Below are 25,875 nucleotides of genomic sequence, written 5' to 3'. Positions count from 1 at the left end.
GTGCTCATAAGTGACTACCTGTGGTTGACCTGAGTGACTCTCGGCCTCCCTGGGTGGGCAGAGACAGGAGCCAAGTGGTTCTGGGATGGTGGTGACTGGTGACTCTCAGCTGGGGTTGGGGGCATGTGGTGACCCATGCAGAAAAAAGGACAGGGCCAGGCAGAGACAGTGAGCTTCCCTGGTGTGGAGGGAGCCTCTGGAGTTATTTTGGGTATGGTGATGTTAACCGGACCAGTGTCAGGGCAAGGGATGGGCTCTGGTTGGAGTTTGGAAGGGGTTGCCTGGGTGGGATGCAGAGCAATGCTTTACAAAAGGCAGAGAGCAGCCTCTGGGCAGCTGGAGACTGGGGGAGGGGACGAAATGCCATTCGCTTCACATCACGAACCTCCTATCTGTGGCCAAAGGAACACCATTAGCCTGTGGGCAGTGGAGGCCGGAGTGGCCCTAGGCTCTTGCTGGCAGCTCCGCTGGCTGTCCAGTTCTCCAGACTTGAGGCTCCCTCTACTGGAATCCCCACTCCCAGGTCTCTCTTGTCTTGGTTTGTGCAGACTCAAATCCTGTCCACCAGGCCTCCCATCTGTTTGGGAGAAATAGCTGGGTTCCGGCACCAGTGGCCCCCTTGGCTTTGAGGGCCCTGGTGCCTACTAGAAGCATTTTGGGCAGCCAGTCGGCCCTCGTAAGGGGAGTGCTTCGCCCGAGGGTTTTCTGTGAGCTTCACTTCTGTCTGCCAGCAAGCAAGGATACAGAGGCTGGACGCTGGGTCATGATCATGGGGTCGTCCTAGGGAGGTCTCAGAGCCGTGTCCAGCCTGACTGCCTGTTTGAGGAGCAGGATGATGTGTGCTTTATGGGGGTGGGGGTGGGGAGGGGTGGTGCTCGGAGGAAGCTTTATGTAATTCTTGGCTGGGACTCAGGTAATTGTTTTAATGAAATGGAATGCAGCTTATTCAGAACTCTCTTGGCAGAAACAGCCATGTTCTGTTCTGTTTTCTTGTTGGAGAGAACGAGTCACACACTTGCAGCCGTTTGAAAGAGTGGAACCCAGGGTGAGCTAGCATGAGTAAGGTAGGCAGAGGCCTCCGGGGATCTCCTCTCGGTTCAGCGCAAGGATCCTCAGACGGCTCGGCTCGACTCTCCTGGACGCCAGTCTGGGAGCCTTTTTGAATGAGCCATGGACACTCAGGCCTCTTGCAACAACAGAAAGACCCTGCTGCAAGTGGGCTGTGAACTGAGCCTGGAGCTGCTGCCTCCCTCGTTGTCAGGAGGCCTCGTGATGTGGACGTGGGAGCGCTCAGCACACAGCAGACAGACCCTCCAGGACGGTCTGCTATTTGCTGTGTCCCCTTTTTTCCACCTCAACACCTCCTGTAACTCCCCGCGCGCCCCCCCTTACCCCGCCAGCATCTCCCATCAGTGTCGACATCCGTGGTCTAATGTGACCCATCCGCAGATACACCTGGATCCCCTTTCCTTCTGGTTTCCTTTCCACCCCGTCTGCCCCTGCTGACTTCTTTAGCCTGCTCCTTTTTCTGTTTTGAATGCAGCCTGGGCCGTTCTTCCACGTTTTCTTTTTTGCTAAGAATGCATCTCAGTCTGTAGCAGCCATATTTCCCCTCCCTTCCTTAAAACCTGCTTCTCCGCAGAACCCCCTGCTTCCTTCCCCTCCTCCTTCTCTGATCCCTTTGTGGGGCGCAACATTGCATTTTCCCAAAGGTTTTTTCTGGGCTCCCTGTTTCTCTCCTAGGTACCCAGGTAAATTTATCTACTTGCGTGACCTCTTTTATCACTGGTGTGTTGGCAACTCCTAAATTTATATTTCCACCCCTGACGTGGATTCTATTGTCCAGATTCTTCCGGTCTGCACGCCAGCAAAGACCCAGCTCATTTCCTTCTCACTCTCTCTTCACAGCCTCATTTGTTGTCTGCTCTCTCTGTTATTGCCCCTTCCCTTCTCTTGGCCTGTGTTAAACCATTTCTGCAACAGTTTAAAATTTATTTATTTTATTTATTTATTTTCGGCTACATTGGGTCTTCATTGCTGTGCCGGGCTTTCTCTAGTTGAGGTGAACAGGGGCTACTCTTCATTGCGGTGTGCAGACTTCTCATTGTGGTGGCTTTTCTCTATGCGGAGCATGGGCTCTAGGCTCACGGGCTTCAGTAGTTGTGGCACACAGGCTCAGTAGTTGTGGCTCGCAGGCTCTAGAGCACAGGCTCAGTAGTTGTGGCTCGCGGGCTTAGTTGCTCCGCAGCATGTGGGATCTTCCTGGACCGCGGCTCAAACCTGTGTCCCTGCATTGGCAGGGGGATTCTTAACCACTGCGCCACCAGGGAAGCCCCATTTCTGCAACATTTTAAGGTTTAGGAAACATGTTCATATGCTTCGTCATTGTTCGTGATTCTGACAACAGCCCTTTGGAGTATGTGGTAGCTTCCTCCATTTTACAGATGAGGAAGCTAAACTGCAGCTCAGGGCACATAGAGGAAAGGGTCACACCCAGTGTCACCACAGATAATGTAGTAAAAACTTGATCTTAGGTCTTTGAGTGCCCAACCCCCTTCTCTTTTTCGTTCTTCATGTTGGAAACGTTAATGCAGAGATGGGAATTTGCAGGTTGGATTTGGCCTGCAGACCCGTGTTACTTGGCCTGCGTGGTATTTAAAAATATTCCGGGGCTTCCCTGGTGGTGCAGTGGTTGAGAGTCCGCCTGCCGATGCAGGGGACACGGGTTTGTGTCCCGGTCTGGGAAGATCCCACATGCCGTGGAGCGGCTGGGGCCGTGAGCCATGGCCGCTGAGCCTGCGCGTCCAGAGCCTGTGCTCTGCAACAGGAGAGGCCACAGCAGTGAGAGGCCCACGTACCACAAAAAAACCCCAAAAAACAAAAAAAACAAAACAAAACTTCCGAATTAGTTGCCAGTATTTAAAGTATCAGGAGATTGCACCCAAATATCCGTATGTTATTTCTTTCGAAAAATCAGAGTCAGCTACACTGGACGCCCATCCTTCATGGCACTGGTTTGTTGAATTCGACAGCTCCCGCCCTTGCATCGGCCCTCTCTGTTGCCTGCAGCGGGCCCACTTTGGAAGGTTGTAAAAATGCTTTCTTTCTGCCCTGCATTTACGGCAAACACACAGTTGCCAAGTCTAGGGGGCTTCTTGAACTGCATTCTCTGAGTTAGATTTGACTTCTGACCACTCCAAGCACTTAGCTCTGCCCGAAGTCTGGACCCTTGTCCATGTTGCAGAAAATAGCCTCCTGACCTGTCCGTCTCCTTTCACTCTCAGCCCTTAAGGTCTCAGCTGCAGTCACCTTCTTCAGAAGGTTTTTTTTCCGGTTAAAACTAGCCAACCTCTTGACCCTCCCACTTCACTGTAACTTCACAGATCTGTGTACACTGGGCTTTTTTCCTTTTGTCTCCCCCTCTGCCCTGTAAGCCCATTGAAGACAGGGATCTTACCTGCTGTTCAAGTGTCTCTAACCTCCGAGTATGGCTTGGTTTTCTCTGCAGTTGCTTAATAAATATTTGAAGGTGGCTGATGATTAAATGAGTATGAACTGCAGACACCCATCATGATGCTGAACCTCCAGCAAACTACTTCCTCCATTGGAGAATCTGAGCCAGAACCCCTCTGGGTTCCAGGCAGGTGGGGAGGCAGCGTAGTGCCACAGAAAGAACACAGGCTCGCCTATCAGCCCCTCCTCTCCTGGGTCTGTATCCGTGCTGCCACTTGCCAACTGTGTGACCTTGACAGGTCACCTTATACCCTGAGCCTCAGCCCCCTCATCTGTGAAACAGGCGCATTTCCTGAAATGCTATAAAGTACTCAATAAACGGTAACGATTATCATTATTATTCCCTGGAATAATCTAGACATTGCTCTGGGGGGGGGGGTTGGCTTTCTCTGTCACCTTTCCACCTGACAACTCTGCTGCCTGTGTCTGCTGTGGCCTTGGTGGCGGGCATTTAGAGCACACGTACCTGGATGGCCATTTAGCTGGGCCTGGGGGAGGATTCTGAGCTCTGTTAGCTCCCCGGAGAATGTGATTTGGGACCCTTCGTGTCCCTGTGGGGTGAGGACGAGTGTTTGGGGCTCTGCTCTGCAGGTGAAATAGTCATGTTCTGGTGCTGGTGGTGTTAAGTTGGATTTTGATTGTGTGACATCTCGCTTCCCCTGAGCCTCTTCCGTGGCTTTGAGGAGGAAGCGGTGGAGGAGGACGTTGTTTGGTGGCTTGGTTTATACTGATTGCTCATCTAAGACTAAAATTTGAGAGTGGCCAGAGAGCTGCTCTTGGATCAGTGCAGGGCTTCTCCCAGAACTCGCAGGCCTTCCTCTGGCCAAGGCAAGCTGTAAAGGATGGTCTGTGACATCTACAAAACCTCCCAGGATGGGTCTAGGCCAGTGAGGTTCCTAGTAGCAGTAGAACAAGGGAGAGTTTGGTTTTCTGGGCCGTGAACTGTGGCTTTTGTCAGCTGAGTGGACCCAGTACCTAGGCTGCCCCCTGTCTGCCTCTGTACCCATTTAGGGGCAGCCGATCTGTTGGGTCAGTCCCAGACCCCATTCAGGTTTGAAGTGGTTCAGAGAGTCGTGGCCAGGCTTTTCCTTGCTCTCTGTTTCCAGGAATATTCCTCTTCCTTGGGTGGAAATGGGAGTGTCCCACAGCCTGCACTTGGTTTCCTCCGGATTTACCATTTGCCCCGTGGACTCCCTCCAGACTCTGCTGACCGACTGGGGTGGGTTCTCATCACTGGTGAGCTGCAGGAGAGCCGCATGGGGCTGGCTCCTCTGGGGCGGGGACGAAGGAGCGGACACGGCGCCTGGCACACTACACTCGTGCCTCGTCGGAGACCTGACCTGGTTCCCTCCTGGGCTCGCTTGGTTACATGCTGCCCATCTTGGAAAGTCCTATGTCCTCACAAGTGGATGTGTGGTTTCCTCACCGTCCTTAGGAGCGTCAGCCTAGCTGCATCTTTGGGGTGAGGGAGCTGTTGAGATAGCTCGGTGGCCTTGTTTCCTCCCTGTCTGAACCCCTCAGATGGTCTCTTCTGCCCTGTCCTAAAATTTCCAAGAATTCCCGCCTCTTCTCTGTCTTTGGAGAGCCGCACTGGAAGTCTTTTTGCCTGGTCTGCTGAGGCAGCCACGCCAGAAACAAGCTGGGGAAGAAGAGGAGTGTCACCTGGAGGTGGTTGTCATGCTTCCTGTGGTCACTTGTGATTATCTGTTCCAAAACATCCTGTTTTCACCCTTAGTGCAGCAGGAATTCTGACCTGGAGACAGCTATTATCTGCCTGATCTTGGACAGAGGCATGGGGCCAGGGGTGTCACAGCTCATCTGCCCCGGGGGACCCTGGGCTTGCTGGTTGCTGGCTGTTGATGGCATTGCCGGTAGCAGCTCCTTTCCTCGTCACTGGCTTGGGCTTCATCCCGGCTCTGCCCATTCTCTTCTCCCTGCTTCTACTGCCTGTGAGATTTTTCCTCCAAATGTTCTGTTGCGTGTGACCAGTCAGCCCTCCCTTCTCTGTGGTTCTGGACTTCAGTCTTTCTTAGAGTGGAAGGGGCCTTAGGATGTCACCCACTCCTGTGGTTGGGGTCTCTGCCGATCACCTCTTCAGTCAGAGCTGCTCACTTCATATCTGTTTATATATTGGGCTTCCACTGAAGACTGCAATTGCAAAAGGGGTTTTGTGGTTTTTCAAAAACTTGAAATTAAAAATGTAAAATCATTTGAAAATCACTTATGAGGTTCAACCCACCTGTTTTACAGAGGGACAAACTGAGACCCTCTGAGGAGAAAGTACTTGCCTGGGACACTTCATAGCAGAACAAGCCTGTGCTTTTTTCCCTCTTTCTAGCCCTTCTTGGGAATATCCGGCTTCCTAGTTTTCTTCATTTCTAGAACCACGCACTTGCCACAGTGTATCCTCAAGCCTTGTTTTCTTCTAGAGACCTTTCTCATGCCATTTTTTTGTTTTTGTTTTTGTTTTTGCGGTACGCGGGGCCTCTCACTGTTGTGGCCTCTCCCATTGCGGAGCACAGCCTCCGGGCGCGCAGGCTCAGCAGCCATGGCTCACGGGCCCAGCCGCTCCGCGGCATGTGGGATCTTCCTGGACCAGGGCACGAACCCGTGTCCCCTGCATCTGCAGGCAGACTTTCAACCACTGCGCCACCAGGGAAGCCCATCTCATGCCATTTTGTATCCAGTATTGTTACTTACTTTGTAAAAGTTTTTATGTCAAAGAAGATACATACCTATTGTAAAAACAAAAAAGAAAAAGGTACAGAGTGAAAGTCCTTCCTTCCTTCCCCCACCAGGGGTAACTGTAGTTAACAGTTTGCCGTGTATCTTACTCACTCATCTTCTACACATTTGTAAATACATAAGCATGCATGTGATATACATACCCTTCACTTTTTTTAAACTAAGATGAAATTCACATAACATAAAATTAGCCACTCTAAAGCATACAATTCAGTGGCATTTAGGACATTCACAATTTGTGCAACCATCACTTCTGTCTAGTTCGGATCATTTTCATCACCACCAAAGGAGTCCCTGTATCCGTTAAGCAGTCACTTCCCTTTACTCCCTCCCCATAATCCCTGGCAGCTACTAATCTGCTTTCTGTCTCGATGGATTTGCCTATTTTGGACATTTCGTATAAGTGGAATGATACAATACCTGGCCTTTTGTGTAGAGTTTTTGTTTTTTGGTTTTTTTTTGTGGTACGCGGGCCTCTCACTGTTGTGGCCTCTCCCGTCGCGGAGCACAGGCTCCGGATGCACAGGCTCAGTGGCCATGGCTCACGGGCCCAGCCGCTCCATGGCATGTGGGATCTTCCCGGACCAGGGCACGAACCCATGTCCCCGGCAGGCGGACTCTCAACCACTGCACCACCAGGGAAGCCCCATACTTGGCCTTTTGTGATTGGCTTATTTCACTTAGCATAATGTTTTTGAGGTTCATTCATGTCGTAGCATGTATCGGTACTTCATCCCTTTTTATGGCTGAATAATATTCCATTGTATAGATAGACCACATTTTGTTTACCCATTCATTTGTTGATGGACATTTGGGTTATTTCCAGAATTTGGCTATTGTGAATAGTGCTGCTATGAACATTCTCATTCAAGTATTTATCTGAATACCTGTTTTCAAATCTTTTACGTTTATATCCCTTCATTGTTTATTTTTCTCTCTTTTTTTTTAAAATTAATTAATTAATTTATTTATTTGGCTGCGCCGGGTCTTAGTTGCGGCATGTGGGATCTTTGTTGCCATGTGCGGGATCTTCCGTGTAGCATTTGGGATCTTCACAGGGGCATGTGGGTTCTTTAGTTGTGGCATGCTGTTTCCTTAGTTGCAGCACTTGGTTCTTTAGTTGCAGCACTTGGTTCTTTAGTTGTGGCATTTGAGATCTTTAGTTGTGGCATGTGGGCTCTTAGATGTGGTATGTGGGATCTAGTTCCCTGACCAGGGATCAAACCTGGGCCCCCTGCATTGGGAGCATGGGGTCTTAACCACTGGAACACCAGGGAATTCCTTTCCTCTCTTTTTTTAATTCAAGTTTATTTACAATATTGTGTTAGTTTCAGGTGTACAGCATAGTGATTCAGTTTTTTGTTCTTTGGGGTTTCTTTTGCAGATTATATTCCAATATAGGTTATTACAAGATTTTGGGTATAATTCCCTGTGCTACACAGTAAATCCTTGTGCTTATCTATTTTATGTATAGTAGTTTTCCTCATTGTTTTTAAAGTTTATTTTACTATGTTGTTGTAAATGCCTATGAAAAGGACTAATTATATTCATGTTCCTTTTAATATTTAACTTTTCTTTAATACTGATTATCAGTGTTATACACATTCATTGCAGAAAACTCAAAAAGTACAGAGATGCACAAAGAAGGAAATAATGAAAACTCAGGGAGATAATCGTCCAGAGATAACCACAGTAACTGTTTTTATACATTTCTGTATAATCTCTTCAATGCATATGTATTTACATAATTGGGATACCAGTTGCCAGCATTAATATAACATTTACCCTGTGCCGGGCACAGATCTAAGTGCCTGACTTGCGTTACCATGTATTTTTTTTCCTCACAACAACCCTTTGAAGTAGGTATTCTTATAGGTGCAGATGCTAAAGCATGAAGAGGGTAAGTGACTTGCCTGAAGTGAATCGCTGGTAAGTGGCTGAGCTGGGATTGGAATCCGGAGACTGCTGTAAGCCACTGTCCCATACAGCCCCCTTTGATTCCTGTAGACTGTTCTGATTCCCACTCAGAGATGCCACTGGGGAGGGAGGAGGTGAGGGAGACAGGCTGGTATGTGTGCATGTGTGTATTTCGTGTGTGTGTGTATCACAGTGTGCTTGGGAGTGTAGTGATTGAGGAAACGAATCAAACAGATGCATGGCAGGTGTGAACACTGCCCTCCCACCCAGATTTGTCAGGGAGTGAAAACCACTGGGAAGTATAGTGTCAGTTGGTATGTCTCTCTCCCCTCTGGGAGAGGTCTGTGGGCCCCGAAAAAAGAGAGGAGCCTTTCCTACTCCTTGGTGTCCCCCAGCGACTTCTGCTTCAGCCCTCTGTGGGTTCTCTGTCCTGCTGCTCTACAACTTTCGGGTTATTTGATTATATCTTCCTTCGGCTTCCTTTTGAAAGTTTTTTTTTCTCAGTTACTGAGCTTTGTCAATTAGAGAGTTGAACTCTCCAGCTACGATTGTGGATTTGTCTTTCTTTCCTTTCATTTCTGTCGATTTTAGCTTTATCTGGTTTGAAGCTCAGTTATTGGATGTGTATAACTTTAGGACTATTACATGTTCATGACGAATTGACTTCTTATCATTATGAAGTGTCTTTCTTTATCTCTAATAATATTCCTGTCTGGAAGTCCACATCGTCTGATTTTCACAGAACCACTCCAGCTTTCTTGATATTAGTGTGAGTGTGGTATATTTTTCTCCATCGTTTTATACCTATCAAACTGGTAGGAACTGTTTATCTGTGTCTTTATATTTAAAGTGTTTTTCTTAGACAGCTTATTTTGAATCTTGCATTTTTATCCAGTCTGACAATCTCTACCTTTTAATTGGAGTGTATAGACCTTCTAAGATTTAAAGTAATTATCAACACAATTGGGTGTAAGTTTACCATCTTGCCACTTGTTTTCTGTTTCTACCATTTGTTCTTTATTCTTTCTTCTTTTCCTGCCTTCTTTTGGATTCATGGTGTATCTTTTAAGATTCCATTTTATCTCCACTGTTGGCTTATTTGGCTATACTTCATTGGTTTATTTTTTTTCACGGTTGCTGTATGGTTTACAGGTTTAACTTAACACAGTCTACCTTCAAATCATAAACCACTTCACATATAATGTAAGAACCTTACAACGGTGCAGATATTCCCATTCTCCCCTCCCGTCTTTTGTGTTATTGTTGTCATAAATCTTACTTCTACTTATATTACAAAACCCACACTATGTTGCTAGGCTTTTACATTTACCCGCAAATTTACTATTTCTGGAACTCTTTGTTCCTTTGTAAAAAGGGCTTTTTTTAAGTCTGAAGAAATTAACAAAAATGTTTGCAAAACATTATTTTTTTCCCTTCCTCTCTCTTTCAGCTTCTCATCCAAAAACTTGTCGTCCTCTTTCTTTTCCTGGCGAGTTTCCCCTGCCTGTGGAGCTTCCCTCTGCATCGCTAATCCGTGCGTGCTTTTTGGCTGTCTCATCTGTGGCTTGGTGGTGATAATCAATGATGCTACCAGCTGCTCCAACTACAGAGCCCCATGGCTGGTGTTGCTAACACATTCCAGTGGTCCAGGGTTCAGAAAATCCACACATTCCAGCTCCCATCTCCTGCTCCTCTGCCCCACAGGGAGAGGTGTGACAGGATCCAATCTGCAGGATGCTGGGGCTGCATTTCTCCCTGTTCCTCCTTGCCCTCCTCCTCCCCCTCCAGGTCCAAGTGAAAGTGCCACCAGCCCCAGGGCCTGGCTGCCCGGGTACCAGATTCCCGCCAGCTGCCTCACTCTTGTGAGCCAGCCCCCTTCCCTGACCTGCCCTCCCCCACCCACAGAGGAAGCCAGACAGGCCACACAGTGAGTTGAAACCTTATGTACCACCAGGGGCTGCTCTGCTCAGGCCACAAAGTCTTGTGCAGTGTTCCTTTGATTTTTTTTTTTCTTTAAAGGGCAGGAGTGGTGCCGGTTGGAGAGGTAACTAGATCACAGTAGAGGGAAATTTCCTGGGATAGAAGAGGAGGGAGGGCTGGGGCCCTGTGCTTATGTGTTGCTCGCCCACATGGTGCTTGGCATGTACTGAGCGCTCACAGAAGCCCGGAATGGCATGGACTGCAGTGGTGAGCAGGTCTCAGCAACAGATGGGCTTGGTGGGGCTGGGCTCTGCTCGATGCAAGGAGGTAAAGATGGATGGAGACAGACTCCCTGCCCTTAATGAGCTGTCACAAGCTGGTGGGACAGAGGCACTCAGGCAGACAGTTCCTACTGGTTTGATATGTGCTGTCATAGGGGATGTGCACAGTGCTTTGGGAACTCAAAGGAAAGGGACCTGGAGCCCTGTGCCAGGAATGTGGTCAGGGAGGGCTTCCTGGAGGAAATGGTACCCTAAGCTGACTCTTTGATGTGTGCTTATTTTAACTGGAGTCTTGACATTTAGAAAAGCCCCACACTTTCATCCTTTATATAAATCATAAGGATTTCCATAATAAGATTTGGGAATCTCTTACAGAAAATGCTGTAAAACCTGTACATTGTGGTGTATCTGTCCCTAAATAAGTGTTGTCTTCTCCCTTTCAATGTTGCTATAAACAGTGTCACCCATGTAGCATATGTTTGCCTTTTTTTTTTTTTTTGGCCACACCATGCAGCATGAGGGATCTTAGTTCCCCAACCAGGGCTCGAACCCGTACCCCCTGCATCGGGAACGTGGAGTCCTAACCACTGGAGTGCCAGGGAAGTCCCCAAACTACCTTAATTTATGTGTGTTTCCTCATTGTAAGCAGGCTTTTCTTCCTATCTGGATTTTTTTTTTTTTGATTTTTTTGTGTATATGTGTTCTACCAATTAACTACTTTTGCAGTTTTTTTTTTTTTTTTTTTTTTTTTTTTACTTTTGCAGTTTTAATCCTGTATTATTTCTCCTTTGTTTTGTGTAAAAGGAGAAAAATAAAAAAATTGGAATCCCCGCCCCCTCCAAAATGTTTATTTTCCATAATAAGATTTGGAAATCTCTTACAGAAGAGACCCCCCCCCCCAGCATAGAAACCACGCGTTCCTATTTATTTTGGTAGGTAGAACGGATCCTTTTTATACTCGTGTTGCAGAAAAGGAAACTGAACTGTGATGAGTCTCAAGGGATAAGAAAGGATTTAGCCTGGAAAAGAAGACAGGAGAGTGGATGGCACAGCATGTGCAAAGGCCTGGAGGGAGGAGGCTTTTGTGTGTATGTGCTAATAAGTTCATGGGCTCTGCTGTGGCACCGTGTGTTGTCCCAACAGGATCTTACAGACTCATCAAACTTAGCCTGAGCAACAAGGCCACGGACAGTTGCTAGCCTTTGTTTCCCCAGTGGAATGACCTTTTTGGGTGGCCTTGGTATGGCAGTTGAGGTGGGGCCAGCCTCTGGGGCTTCTGTTATCCTCCACTTAGGTGTTGAGCTCTGTCAGTGCAAATTCTTCCTCGGCTCAGCTGCGGTGGAGCCCTGGGCCAGTTCTGAAGGGCATTTCCACAAGAGTTTGGGGCCTGAGATTGTGTCCTGGGCCCGCTGGCCCCAGTGGTGAGCCTGTATGCTTGTGTGACAGGAAGGACCTGGTTCCTGTGATAACACGCTTGACTTTACCCCTCTTCCGGAGGGGGGCTGTCAGGGGATGGAGGCAGCTTTGTATTTGGATTTCAGGGCTGGACTTGGGCACCGCGGGAGTGGGCTGAGGGAGGGGTGAGCACTCTGAGAATTCCAGAGCCGGCTACATGTAGTTCACAGCTTCCCCACACCCAGGCCAGAGCACACAGGAGTGGCAGCACTGTATCGTTCCCCAAACCTCTGCTTCCTGGGCCCCGGAGAGATTCAGAGGTGGCTTGGCCAGGGGAAAAGAAAGGTCCTTGGGCTTGGGTAGCCCCGTGGCTCTGCCTGTCCTGGATCGCTGCCCTTGTCACCCTGACTCTCCTGTGCGCCTTCTTCCCCGAGGCCCTGCTTCTCCTCCCACCTGCCCTATCTCATCTGGTGGATGTTCCGTCCTCCCGCAGGAAACAAACGTGGGAGGCATCCTGTACTCCTCTGTCTTCATAGCCACTCAATTACCAGGTCTCCTTGATTTCGCCTAGTTTTATTTAGAGCATTGTGACTCTTGGGCCGCCTCTGGTCAAGCCCCGCCTCCCTCCCCGCTCCCCTGCACACACTGATGTAAAACGCAAGCCTGGTCCTGCCTTCCCTCCCCCCCACGGTTTGCCCTTGTAAGTCCAGACTCCACAGCTCCTGCGCTCCTCTTCCCCCAAGCTGGGACTTGTGCTCTGAGCTCCAGCCCCCTCTGTCTGCCAGGCTGTGTCTCACCTCTGCCTCTGTTCCTTCCTGTGCCTGGAAAAAACCTCTGCTCTCTCCCCCTGGCCCAGATTATGACAATCTTCCACTAGTTAGCGCTCTGTGGGGACAGACACTGTTTTGTTTTGTCACTTTTTTTTTGGCTGCGCCGTGTGGCATGAGGAATCTTAGTTCCCTGACCAGGGATTGAACCCATGCCCCTGCAGTGGAAGCATGGAGTCTTAACCACTGGACCACCAGGGGAGTCCCCAGACATTGTATTTTTGCCACCTCTGTGCCCAGCATGGTGTTTGTAGACATTATCGGGGCCACCGCAGGTAAAGGTGAGGCGGCACCCAGGGAGAGGGATGGAAGGACAGGAGGAGGCAGGTCCTGGGGAATTCCCCCATCCCTATGATGTCAGAGGCTGTTATCATACCCAGTCTACAGATGTAGGAACTGAGCTCAAAGAGGTGCAGTGCCAGCAAGTGGCAGAGCTGGGACTTAGAAGTTTTCCAACTACAAAACCCACACTGCATTTCCTTGCAAACTCACGTACTTGCTGAGGCCGGTGGGTGTTGTGAATGGTTGGAGTGGGCCAAAAAGAAAGGGCGTTAGATTTCATGCTACAGCCAGTGGTGGCCCTGCAGGTAAGTAGACCCCTACTGGTAGCTCTTCTGACTGCTCCTGGGAAGCCAGACAATCTGGCTTTCATGTGAAATCTCTCGATTTATTAAAACTAACTCAGATTTCTTTTAAAAGCACAAACAGGGACCTCCACTGCAGGGGGCCAGGGGGTATGGGTTCGATCCCTGGTCGGGGAACTAAGATCCTGCAGCCAATAAAAACCCCACAAACACATCCAGGGAGTTGTGTGGTGGGATGCAGCCTGCAGGCCTAGGGCTGGTGGCATCTGCCATATTCTCTGTTGCCTCCTTTAACCCCCCTTCCCCGGGTCCTGCTGCCTCTAGAATCCCCTCTGGAAGAAGAATCAGAGTTCATTACTTGAAAGAGCTCTTGGAAGATTATCTGGGCCAACCCTTAGCCATGTGTGGTTCCTATTTCACCAAAAGGGTAGGTAGGCGTGGGCAAGTAAGGAACTGTAAAATCTGCCCTCGCCGGGAGTCTGTGCTCCTGGCCTGAGTGGCTGGGCTCAGCCCCACCCCCAGTGGCTGCTGGCACTTCCTGCTGTCGGCCACTGCACACTGAACTGCCCTTGGCTCTAAGGGTGGCACCACCCCTGGGATCTTCCCTCAGAGGACCTGGACACCAGGCCAGAGCGCCATGGCTGCGCTTTGAGCCTGGGTTTTGAAGTTTGTCCCTCTCACGTGGAAACAGGAGTCTTTGTTCACAGCCAGTGAGACTTGACTCCTCTTGTCCCAGCTCCTGCCTCAACTACGTGTGGGGTAGGACAGTGGAGTGGGGGGACCAGGCACCCCCCCCCCCCGCCCCCGACTCCCTGCAAGGGACGGTGCCCACGGAGGGAGACCTCACAGTTCGGGGTACAACAGGGAGGGGTGGATGGGGACAGAGACTTGCACTTTTTTTTTTAAGTTTTATTTTTTTATTGAAGTATAGTTGCTTTACAATGTTTCAGGTGTATAGCAAAGTGCTTCAGTTATATATATCTTCTTTTTCAGATTCTTTTCCATTATAGGTTATTATAAGATATTGAATATAGTTCCCTGTGCTGTACAGTGTGTCCTTGTTTATCTCTTTTATATATAGTAGTGTGGATCTGTTAATCCCAAATTTATCCTCCCCTGCTTTCTCCTGTGGTAACCATAAGGAGACTTGCACTTTTTTAAAAAAATAAATAAATACATTTATTTATTTATTTATTTATTTATGGCTGTGTTGGGTCTTCGTTGCTGCACGTGGGCTTTCTTCAGTTGTGGTGAGGGGGGGTTTGGGGGGGTACCGCTCTTGCCATCTGTCCTGGCTCTGCTGGGTTGGATTCCCGAGAGCCCCAGATGTCTCCTCCAATAAAACCCAAAGTAGGGCTGAGATGGATACTTCCCCCACCACCCTGGCCAATCTCCTGATGTAACCAGCTGGGCATGGTGGAGGGAGGCCAGCCATGCCAAGCCAAGCTGAGCCCTGGGACCTTTTCTGCCACGTGAGCCCCGGGGCACAGACCACCCTGTTCGGTTCTTCCGTGAGGCTTGGCATCTGCTTGGCTCTCTGCTTCAGTTCTGGGGCTGGTAGGCTTCTAGGTGATGGACTACAGGGGCTTATTTTGGTTCTCTTCCCACCCCGTCCTCCTCCTCTGTACCTTGATGTCCCTACATGTGAGCCCTGCCAGCGAGACTGACAGTCCTTGGATGCTTTTACTTTCAGGCAGGTCTTTCCCTCCTTTTTTTCTCTTGTGGTTTCCCAGTGTGACTCTTGTTAGCCAAAGTCGTGAGGACTGTGGCCTCCATCTGCTCCCTCCCTGTCCAGGAAGAGGCCGAATTCCCAGTGCAGAGAGTCAGCAAGGATATGGGCTTCCAGAGAAATTTGTCTTGACCTCCTCAGGAAATGGCTGGAATCATCTCTCCTTTGTAGATCAGCGACACCATCCCACCAGGGCCTGTGTGGGGAGCTTGGGAAAGACTGGGCCAAGACTTGGGGCTCCTCCCTTACTCAGGAGGTACCAACAGTCAGTCAGGCAGCCCGAGAATTTTGTCTTGCCCCAAACCAAGCAGATGGCTTCCAAACTTGTGAAACTGGGAAGACCAGGGCTGGATGGCATAGATACTTCTAGGGAAGTGAAAGTGTAATTGAGGGTCAACTGGGGGCCACTGGCCCTGGCTTTCTGGCCCCCTCTGCCCCTTCTTCTCTGCTCTTGAGTATCTCAGATAGTGGTTCCAACTGTGTTCTAGTGTCATTCCCTCCAGATGATACTCGTGACAGATAAGGATCATGAGCTGCCCATCCTTCTTCTGGAGGGTGCTGCCTGGGGTTCTGAGCACTTTCCAGCTCTTTCTCTCCCTCAGGAAAGCATATTGGAACACATGTGGGTGGGCTGACAGGCATGAACCCACTTAAGCTTATTTTCAAACAGCGAAAGCAGGGCTTCCCTGGTGGTGCAGTGGTTGAGAGTCCGCCTGCCGATGCAGGGGACGCGGGTTCATGCCCCAGTCTGGGAAGATCCCACATGCCACGGAGCGGCTGGGCCCGTGAGCCATGGCCGCTGAGCCTGCGCGTCCGGAACCTGTGCTCCACAACGGGAGAGGCCACAACAGTGAGAGGCCCGCATAACACACACACACACACACACACACACACACACACAAAGAAAAAACAGCGAAAGCAAATAAATAGCAGATGTCCATACTTTATGATCCTTAGCTAAGGACAGGTGGTGGCACACCTCAGGCTGATTGATCGTACATCGTACGAGAGATTCTTTGTCCCTCCCTCAGTTGGCTGTTTGGTGCCTTCAGTGGAGCCTTGACTGCCAGTCTGTCTCCTGATGATTCTCTTGCCACCTCTGCCTGATTCTGGTGAGGCTGGGGAGCCACTGTGCCCCAGAACGATGGCCCTGGCTCCTCAATCTGTGCAGATAAGAAGAGGGCGGAGGTCAGCGCCTGGGGCAGCCCCATCTTACATCATGCTGTTTGGATGGGCAACAGGGTAGAAAACACTCTACCAGGCAGCAAGTTAGCCTAGAACATGGAGCTCCCCGTGCCACCACTAGGGGCTCATCTGTGGCACAGGGCCCTGCCTGAGGGGCAAAGACAAGAAGGGAGGCCCAGAGCAAGGGCCCCAACAGAGGCCAGGGTGGAGGGGCACCCCAGTGGCCAGCCTTCTTGGATTGCTCGAGGGGCTCTGGAGACTGGTGCTTTGGAAATGGAGAGTGTGGAGAGTGGTGACAGGCAGAATGAGGGACAGCTGCTGACAGCGATGTTCCTCTCCCAGTGGGGTGTCATGGAAAGAACATGGGTGAGCTCTGCAGTCAGGCAGAGCTGTCCTCGTCGGGGTGGGGGACTCTGCCAGGCTGCAGAGCGTACTCATCAGACATCTCTGAGCCTCTTCGTCCTGATCTATAAAATGGGGTTGTGAGGCCTGCACGTTTCTCCCCATGCCCCCTTGTCTGAGCTTCTTTCTGGTCACGCGGCCCTGTCTTTACGTTCCTTTGTGGCACTCTGCAGGGCTCGGAGCCTCAGTGGCAGGAGCAAAGGCTGCTCTGCCCTGGGCTTGCTCTGGGAGGTCAGAGACTGAGCTCCTTCTATTGCCGAGATGCCAGGTTCAATGCCACAGAGCTCTCAGACTGCAGTGACTTCCCAGCAGGTGGCAGAGCTGGCATGGGGCTGGGGGGTGTTGGAGCCCTGTAACTTCTCGCTCTCGCCTCTGTCCTTGCTAGGGAGTGAGTTGGAGGCTTCTGGGCTCAGCTGATGTTCTCTGAGGAGGACTTGGAATGAACCCAAGGAACAGAGGGATGAGGTCAGTGGTTTGCTCAGCAAGGAGGCCCGAGTTAGTGACAGACCTGTCACAGCTCCCAAGATTCCTGGCCGCAGTCCCTGGCTCCGCCTCCTCCCCCTCCCATCCTTAGGGAGATGAAAGTCGGCAATGATGCCATGATGCGATGATGTGGGTTTCTTTCCCCTAGTGTCTCCTTGTGTCACAGCGGGAGGCCTGGGAGGCTCTCCCCAGCCATGGTGGTTTTCGCACACTTTTTCATTGATTACTCACCCTGTGCTCTATGAGCTATCTGAGTAACTAAAGCCCAGAATTGCCACCCAGGCTGGTGAGTGGTGTGGATTTGAACCTGTCCCCCTCTCTACTTGAAGGCCCGTTCTTTCCACTCAGCCACGCTGCCATGCAGGCTGGGATGCCAGGAGGGGTATAGAGAGAGCTATGTGATTGTCCCAGCTCCCAGCGTCACATGGGAAGACAGATCTATGGTATGGACAGGATGGCTTTGTGGGGCTGTTTAAATGTCACCTAAGCCCCCATGTGCATGTACAAAAAAGGTCTCTCTGAAGCCTCAGTTCTTATCTTACAATTCATTTGCATTTTGCACCTGACTCCATAAAGTAGACTTTTAATTTAAGGCAGTGATTTCAATTTCTTGCTTCTGAGTCAGCTTTTTTTTTGTTTTTTGTTTTTGCTTCTGAGTCAGTTTGATCCTCAGAAGGTGTTCTGGGTTTACCTGTGCCCCTGGCCTCCACGCTCCCCCTGGGGGTATGGATATCCCTGTAGATGATGGGGGTGGGAGGTATGTTCAGTGCTGTGAATAAAGGCACTTTGCTGGGGAAAGGGAAGAGGGGGCCCAATTTGGCCAGCAAGGCAGGTTGCAGTGAGCGGGCCGAGAAGGTAAAGGCCAGTTGGGGCTGTATTCTGAGATGCTCAAGACCAGAATGCCAACCCCAGGGGTTCCGATCTCGTTCTGTAGGCAGAGAGGGTCATGGTGGCTTGAGTATTCTGACTCTCTTTGGCTTGGCAAACGTCCAGTCACTGTCCGAGAGGCTCATGAGGGTATTCGCGCTGTGGATCTAGCAAGGGGGGAGGAGGTTCCTGCCCTCAGAGGGCAAGCGGTCTAGTGGACGCGCACAGAAGGGGTGAGGTTTCAAGTTCACACTGCTGTCGTCTGCTGCAAGGGTTAGAATGGGGGAGCGCAGGGCAGGCGCTGCCGGCGAGTTCGAGAAGGGGCCGAGCGTGGATTCGGATGCCGGTCTAAGTTGTTGGCTTCCTGTGACAGAAAGGGAGGCAAGTAAAGGGGAGAGGCCCCGTGAAGGAAGAACGGATGGTACTTGGTGACAGTGACATGTGGGGAGCTGGAAGAGGGCCGCAGGATATCACAGGTGCTGTAGGAGAACCGGGGAAGGCCGGCAAGAGAGAGTGCGGTCAGGAAATGGCCTAGCTGCCGGAGATGGGGAAGAACGGACCTGTCCTGTGGCCACCGTGAGCCGTGTTCATTAGTCAGAGCTTGACTGGTCAAGAGGGGGTAATAAGTAGTGCTATGAAATCCAGAAACATCGGGAAAAGACTACAGCTCATTCCTGGAACAGGCCAACTTTTGAACTTTCTGTTTGGGTCTCTGTAGGGCGGATGACTCACTTCTAAGCCCCTCCTAACCTCTGTTGATGATTAGCAGGGTGAGAGGCCCCCGGAGCCGCCCTGCTCTGCAACAGACTGACTTGCCACAAAGCCCAGATTGCAGGAATGGATTGGGTGGATTCGGAATAGCTGAGAAAAATTCCAGCCCCTGAGCCGCCTGGGTTCAATGCTGTCTATCTTGTATGTAAATCCACGTTTTACCCTTTGAAGGAACCAGCGGGGTGGGCCTGGAGTTGGACCCTAGACACGACCTTAAAAAAGTCCAGAGTCTCTGGGTGACCCGAGGAGGTGATGAAATCTGACCAATGAAATGCGTCCACTGGGTTCTGGGCCCTCTGGAGGAGGGTGGGGCCCGCTGATCCCGGACCCAGAGATGAGTTATTTACAACAGAAATGAGACTCCGCTGTCCAGTCAGCCTGGACCTGCTGCTGGGCCCATCTTGGGGGGGTGGAGGTGTGCAAAGTATACCTGGGCGGCTTCTCCCACCTGTTGCTGCTTAACCTGCTGGAGCCCCATCAGATGGGGTAGCCGCCGTGGCCCAGGGCCTGGTCACTGGGGGGTCCTGTGTGGGTGCCCAGTGCAGATGGGGCCTGGCACAGTTGGGCTTCTGCCTGGAGCTCGGGGTGACCTCTGGAGTTGCCTTTCCGCCTTTATTCTCTCGTGTCTCTGGTTACCTGTGCTCTGTGACCTTGGGCGCCAGCCAGGCACCCAGTGAAGAGAGCCAACCTGCCTACACACTCATGTTGTGTCAGCCCCTGCAAGGAAGGGCAGACAGGAAACCGCCCTCCTAAGGCATGTGGGAAGCCCAGGCAAGAAACGCCTCCTCCAAAGGGCCGCCTCCCACCTCTCGGAGCAGCAGCTTGGAAGACTCCTGGCCGTCTCCCCTGGTTTCCTTTGTGTCACCCCCAGCCCACACTTCCTTCAGGGCTGAGAGTAAAATTGCAGTTCCTGTTGAGTGAGGCATGAGTCAGCGAAGGAGAATGGTGGCTGCATCTTCATAACCTCCAGGCACTGCTATTAAATATTTAAATGACACTCCAGTATCGATTGTTTCTCCTCCATCCCCTTAGGGAGAGCAGTTCGCTGTCTGGGATTCAGATAATAGCAGTATCTTGGATTTAGACAAACTCCAAAGAGCTCCAGAAAGGTTCTGTGTAAATTTCACCCGAAATTATGTTATCTCCTCCTCAGAGCTTGCTATCAGGCATGGGAACAAATTGGGTTCTGCCCGTTTTACAGCTAGAGAAGATGCCCGACCCGATGACAGGCACCCAGCAGGCTGGGCCTGGAATCACAGCATCCTGGCACTGGCAACTTTCTCTGTTCATGCCTCCTTCCCCATCTTCCTCGTCCTCACAGTCCCGCTGTCATTCAGCCATTCATTCTACCTGCAGGGGATATGGCATCAAGCAAGATAGACAGGGCCCCTTAATTCTTGGAGAGGAGGCAGTCGGTTGACAAGAACCCAAACTGGCAGGGGAGGCCCTTCAGGAGATTGAGTTCCTAGTCAGTGTCCAGGCCCTGGGTCCCCGGGCTGGGTAGTGCAGAGCAGATCTGGCCTAAATTGTAGATTGGCCCTTACTGGTCACAGATCTGTCTTTCCTCCCAGGACAGTTATCAGGATAAATATACCCAGCTCCCCATTCCTGGGGAGTTACTCACCATGTAAAAGTGCCCTGCTGCCCTGGATTAGATTACCTCTGCTCTAACTGCTCATGTGCTCAGGGCTGGGGGAGGGGGAGACACATCTTCTCGTCCTGCTCTCCTTCCTAATCTGGAAGAGTCTCAGCAAAGGGGCCGAGATGAGACCATCCCCGTAGAGGGGAGCCGGTCCTGCTGTTTACACAGCTCCTTCCTTAGGAAGGGCCGAGCCCCGCTCACTGCTTATGTACTGAGCTTGGGCAGCTGTAAGGAGGCTGGGCAGCTTCTGCTCTGACACTTGAGGCCACCAAGCCTGCGCAGGTGGTCAGCAGGGGGGCCGAAACCTCTCTTGCCCAAAGTTCTGAGCCCAGCAAGGTAGGCAGGCTGAAAGGCTGGGTTTCTCCAGGTCCGGTGGGGAAGGGACTCACCAAACTGCTGCTGTCTTTGTTAGAGTCTGGGTCTCACCATAAATGGAGGGAATGGACAGTTGGCCCTGGCCTGGGAAGGCCTTGTGCAATGGCAGTCCCTTATGGCTGTGCTGGAGCTCTCAGGGCAGTGTTTGCTACACCTTCCTTCTGCTTCTCAGCTTCCAAGGAAACACCTGCCTGAGCTGCGAAAGCTGAGTTACATTGGCCTGCAGAAAGAAGGTGGGTGAGCTGAGCCTTGTTCTTATTGTGGGCCTCTTCTAGGCTAGGTATCAAGAATATAAGGCATGTCAAGCTGGGGTCTTCCTGGTGGCCAAAGGACCCCACCTCTTTTAGATCGGCCTAGCGCTGGTGTGGCAGGGGAGCCTGTGAACTCTGGGATGGGATGATGCCCCACATGTACCTGCCCCATCATGAAGATCTGCTGGGCAGGCTTCTCCATGGTGACCTTGTTTTCCCCAGAATGGAGCCCCTAACTGACGATCTAGGATTGCAACATCCTTTGCCTTCAGGATGTTGAAGCGCTTTTCTCCTTCCCCTCCAGGGCTAACCATCTCTCTGGGAGGGAACTCCATCTACTGAGCATGTGCTCTATTCCAGGGACTGTGCTAAAGCAGGCACTTTATATCCACTCTCTCATGTAATCCTTACTCCTGTGAGTAAGGTGGTGGAATTCCCATTGGACGGACAGGAAAACCGAGGTACGAGAGCAGTTAAGCAGCTGGACGAGCAGCTTGGCCACAGAGCAGAGTTTGTGTGACTCAGAATTCCCCTGTGTGAGTTCTAACATCTCATGTCCTCAGAGCCTGGGAGGGAGAATGAAATCGCTCTGGTAACCGCCCCCCCGCCACATTTGAGGGATCCTGGATGGCCCTTTATCTCACTCTCTTTGGCGTCCATCCAGCTCTAGGTTTGTGATCTTGGTAGTCTTTATCACATACTAAGAAGTTGCCGGGCTTGGGTAGGAGGAAGCCAGGCTTGTGAAAGAGGCTTGACTTGTCTTTATATTCCAGTTGGGGGTGGAGGTGGAGGTGGTTAGTTGAGTCTCTTTAACTTATTATTGGGCGCCGTGTCTCTGTGGGTCAACCCAGGCCCCCAAGCCTCAGTCTGGCGGAGATCCCCTATGTTGGGGACGTGAGGGGGCCTGGGGCTCCCTCCGTCCTGGGCGCTTGAGCTGGTCTGGGAATATGAGGGGAGCAGCTGCAGCATTTGCCCTGGAATGCAGCCCAACTGGCCCCCGAGTCTCCTCCCTCCCAGCGCAGAGAGCCTGGGCACCTGAGGCTTAACCCCCTCAGGGCTGCAGAGCCAGCGGCTACCCCCCACCCCCGACCCTGTCTTCAGGATTGTGCTCGGCCGATGGTTGCTGGGGCCCAGGGAAGGGCCTTTCACCTTGTCCTGGCCCCGTGCGCTGTGCCCACCCACCCGTTTGCTCCTGGGCAGCCTCTCAGTGGAAGCCATAACCCCTCTGAGTGGCTGCTTAGGTGCAGCCGCTGGGCACTAGAAGCTAGGGCATGTGTCTGTCTCTTGTGTCACTCTTGAGTCATGCCTTCAGATGATGTGTGCTGCAGGCACGGCCCAGAGGCTTGGCCCCCCGGCGTCGTTGTGCGCCTCCTCACAGCCTGCTCCGTCCCTCCAGCTCAGTCAGGCATTCCCTGGCACTGAAACTTTCCCGGTGCACCCATGGCCGGCTGGGGGCTCCCCGGTCTTCCCCGGCTCTAAAATTCCGTGATTGCGCGAGGTTACCTTCGGTTACTCCCCGTGGCGGAGAGCCGACGGGCCAATAGCTCCCTCTGGCGGGCAGCGGAGGACGGTCTGCACCCCTTCGCTGCCAGGGCGCAACAAGCTGGTTGCCTCTGGTGGACTGGAAACTTTGCATTAACTCCCCCATTCCCAGTTTCGAAAGGAGAACTCTCCCTCTCCACACATACACTGGATAGGCTCCCAGAGACCTGGGCTTTCCCTCTTCTTGGATGGAAGTGACAGAGCCTGCATCCACTGGTCTGGAGAGGCAAAACGCCTGCAGAATCTAGGGTGATTTCCTCCAGCAAGGGGCTGGGAAGCCCCAGAGAGAGCTCTTTCCCCAGGGTGACTAGGGTGGTCCTAGTTGCTCTGACTTGTTCCGGTGGTCTCAGGCCTGGACCCAGAAGCTTAGTGGAGTGACGCTGAGGAAGTCTGAGGCCTTCCTTAGGCTGAATGAGTGAGCCCTGACTGCTTACTGCTTCTGTGTGTATGGAAGCCATCCTCCAAACATGTGGGAGAGAGGGTGTGTTCCAGCGGCACCATTTTCTCTGACACCTTCTTCGGGGTATGTGTAGAAGGAATCCTGAGCCTGCCCCTAGGGTATTCAGAGCTGGCACCAGGCAGTAACTGTAGCTGAAAACTGGGGACCTTCCCCCCACCCCCGCCCCCACTGTGGACTGCAAGTGGACTCCATCTGCCACCTCTGTTCACTCAGGCCGGGGAGGAGTTTGCTGAGCTTGCAAGGAGACTTTGGCCCATCACCATTTTGCAGCCTTTGGGGAGAGAGCAGGCCTCGGCACCCATAGGAATCCAAAGTAGAGGCCAGCGAGTACTCCTCCGTGCCTCCTGTATTCCTGGCTCTCCCCTGAGGCGCTTGTGAGGGGTTTGGTGGGACAGTGGCACCAAGTCCTGTCTATCACAGAGCAAAGACCAAGGATGGAGAGAGAGGAGGAAGCTACACCGCAGAACCGGTGGCTGTGCACGTCCTAACTCTCACTCAGACACAAGTTTGGACAGTGGTGTGCCTCCGCTCTCTGACATCCACAAATGTTTCACTCTGTTTTTGGGGTGTTTTAAAAAAGATTTATTATTTATTTTATTCATTTTTGGCTGTGTCGGATCTTAGTTGAGGCATGCGGGATCTTTCGTTGCGGCGCGCGGGCTTCTCTCTAGTTGCGGCACGCGGGTTTTCTCTCTCTAGTTGTGGCGCGCAGACTCCAGGGCGCGTGGGCTCTGTAGTTTGCGGCACGTGGGCTCTCTAGTTGAGGCGCACAAACTGAGTAGTTGTGGCACGTGGGCTTAATTGCCCTGCGGCATGTGGGATCTTAGTTCCCTGACCAGGTATTGAACCCACGTCCCCTGCATTGTAAGGTGGATTCTCTACCACTGGACCACCAGGGAAGTCCCCAAATGATTTCCTTTGAATATTACTTTATTACTTTGCTTTTGCTTTTCTCTTCAAGGTTGCCCTTTTCTTGTCTTGCCCAGATCCTACCCATAGAGGACTTAGGAGAAGTCAGCACTTTGCAACCCAACCTGACCTCCTTGGAGGAAAATCTTTTTCTGAATTACACAAAGCACCTGAGGTGTGGTGTTTGCAGCTTCCCGTGTACTATAGCATCTGCTATCCCATATAAAGCTCACGCCAGTGCTGTGAGGTGGGGAGCTAAGTGATTTGCTCTGTGGCTGTGGGTAGTGTAGATAGAGGAGCTGGGACTGAACTCAGGTCTGGCTTGACTCCACAGATCTTTTTTCTCCATCCCCCAGGACTGGTCCTTTTGACCAACAGATGTATCTGTGTTGAAAAGAGCCTGTTTAAATCATAAACCAGAATCCATCCGTGAACCAATAAGCCAGGCTTGCAGTCAGGTCATGAGTGAGGTGGGAGAAGGTGTTTGGTGCAGAGGCTGGTGGTGTCCCTGGCTCAGAAGGTTTGACAAGGAAGCTTAACCATCTGTCTTCTATTGAGTGGAGCCCGAGAGACCCGAGTTCAGGTCCCAGCGGTGTCACTTCAGCCAGCTCAGGCAGTGTGGAGATGTGCCTCTGCCTCTCTGAACCTCAGTTTTGCCATCTGTGCTAGTGGTATCGTGAGGAGAAAGAGAGGTGACACAGGTGAAACTCCTGGCACGTGGTGGGCATTCAGGCATGGCAGCTGCCCTTGTTACCCCTACTGGACTTGCACTTGTTGGGGGCTGGCTCTGCCCATGATGGAGAAGGAGGGACCCCACCCCTCCTGCTGGCTTGGGCCCAGAGGAAGCCAGGACGCCTTGTGAAGCCAAGGCAGCAGGTGTGGCCGTGGAGAGGCCACTGGGATTGGCCCTGGACACTGGTTCCTTTTCCACTGTTACCTAGACACACAGACTCCCTCTAGTTCCGGTTTGCTAGAGATAGGAAGTCAGGCTTCTTCCAAAGGACCTGGAGGAGTCGGGGGCTGCAGGAACTGACCTTCCTTGGAAGTCAGAGACATCCCAGGCCTTGGAACAAGCTTCTGATCAGCTGGGTAGGAGCCTGGGGTAGGTGCTGCCAGCCTTGGGGGTAGGACATCAGGGCACGTAGCTGGGAGGTGTGGGCCCACAGACCCAGGCCCTGGGTGAGGCCCTTGCTTCTTTCTTACTTCCTTTGAGCAGGGGTGGGGTTGGGGACAGGGCCACCAGGAAGGATCAGACTGGCAGCTCTCGGAGCTTGGGCCCCGTCATTCAGGAAGTTGTACTGTTTAAATCTGGCACCATCTTGTGACCACAGCAGCCTCTTGCAGGGCAGATTTTTGGGGTTTGGGGCCTCTGAGGAGTCAGTCCTGTCACTTACCGGCTTTGTTATTTGGGGCCAGTCCCACCACCTCTTGAAGCCGGTTTCCCCGTCTGTAAAGGGAGGGTGAGAATTCCAACTTCATGGGGTATTAGGAGGATTAACTGAGATCACATATGCAACGTGCCCAACACAGTGCCTGTTACTAGTAAGCGGCCATGGTCCAGCCATTGCTTTCTGGTGGTTATTAGCACAAGGGCCAGGGACCGAGTTACCCCACTGCAGCAGGCCAGCAGCGGGGGGAGAGTGAACTAGTCGGTGACACAGCAGGAACGAGGGCATGGCGTGTGGGGCCAGGCTGTGGGGCTGTTGAGGGTCCCAGGAGGGCAGGATCAGCAGCTCCTGCCCCCACCCCTCCAGCTGTACCCTTCTTGTCTGGGGACTGGGGAGATGCAGGGCCCCCTGCGGGCTGCCTAGTGCCAGGGTAATGGAAGCTTGCACTTGAGGGCTGATTCGGCTCCCTTGCTGCTGTTAAAAGCAGAATAGTGGGGCCCTGGAGCCTCTGGGGCCAGGCTGCTTGCCAGGCTTCCGCAGAAACAGCCTACAGAGCAGTCCTGCCCCTCTCTGCTGACGGGGGCGGGGGGTGGGGGCGGGAACGCTGCACCAGCCTTGTCCCTCACACTTCTCACAGCAGCCCCGAGGCTCTCAGGAGGAGCTTGGAGCCTGAGGTTCGACTTCTACCT

The 25,875-nt window shown here is 51.9% G+C and overlaps 1 protein-coding gene across 3 annotated transcripts in view; it reads left to right on the top strand.

Moving 5' to 3' along the window:
• The window catches only part of PXN (paxillin), a 45,034-nt gene that overhangs the window by 6,576 nt on the left and 12,583 nt on the right, over window positions 1-25,875 (top strand). The window lies entirely within an intron of this gene.

The sequence above is a fragment of the Delphinus delphis genome, chromosome 13 (genome assembly GCF_949987515.2).
Source record: "Delphinus delphis chromosome 13, mDelDel1.2, whole genome shotgun sequence".
Lineage (NCBI taxonomy): Eukaryota > Metazoa > Chordata > Mammalia > Artiodactyla > Delphinidae > Delphinus > Delphinus delphis.
This window is presented reverse-complemented; position numbering and strand designations above follow the sequence as displayed.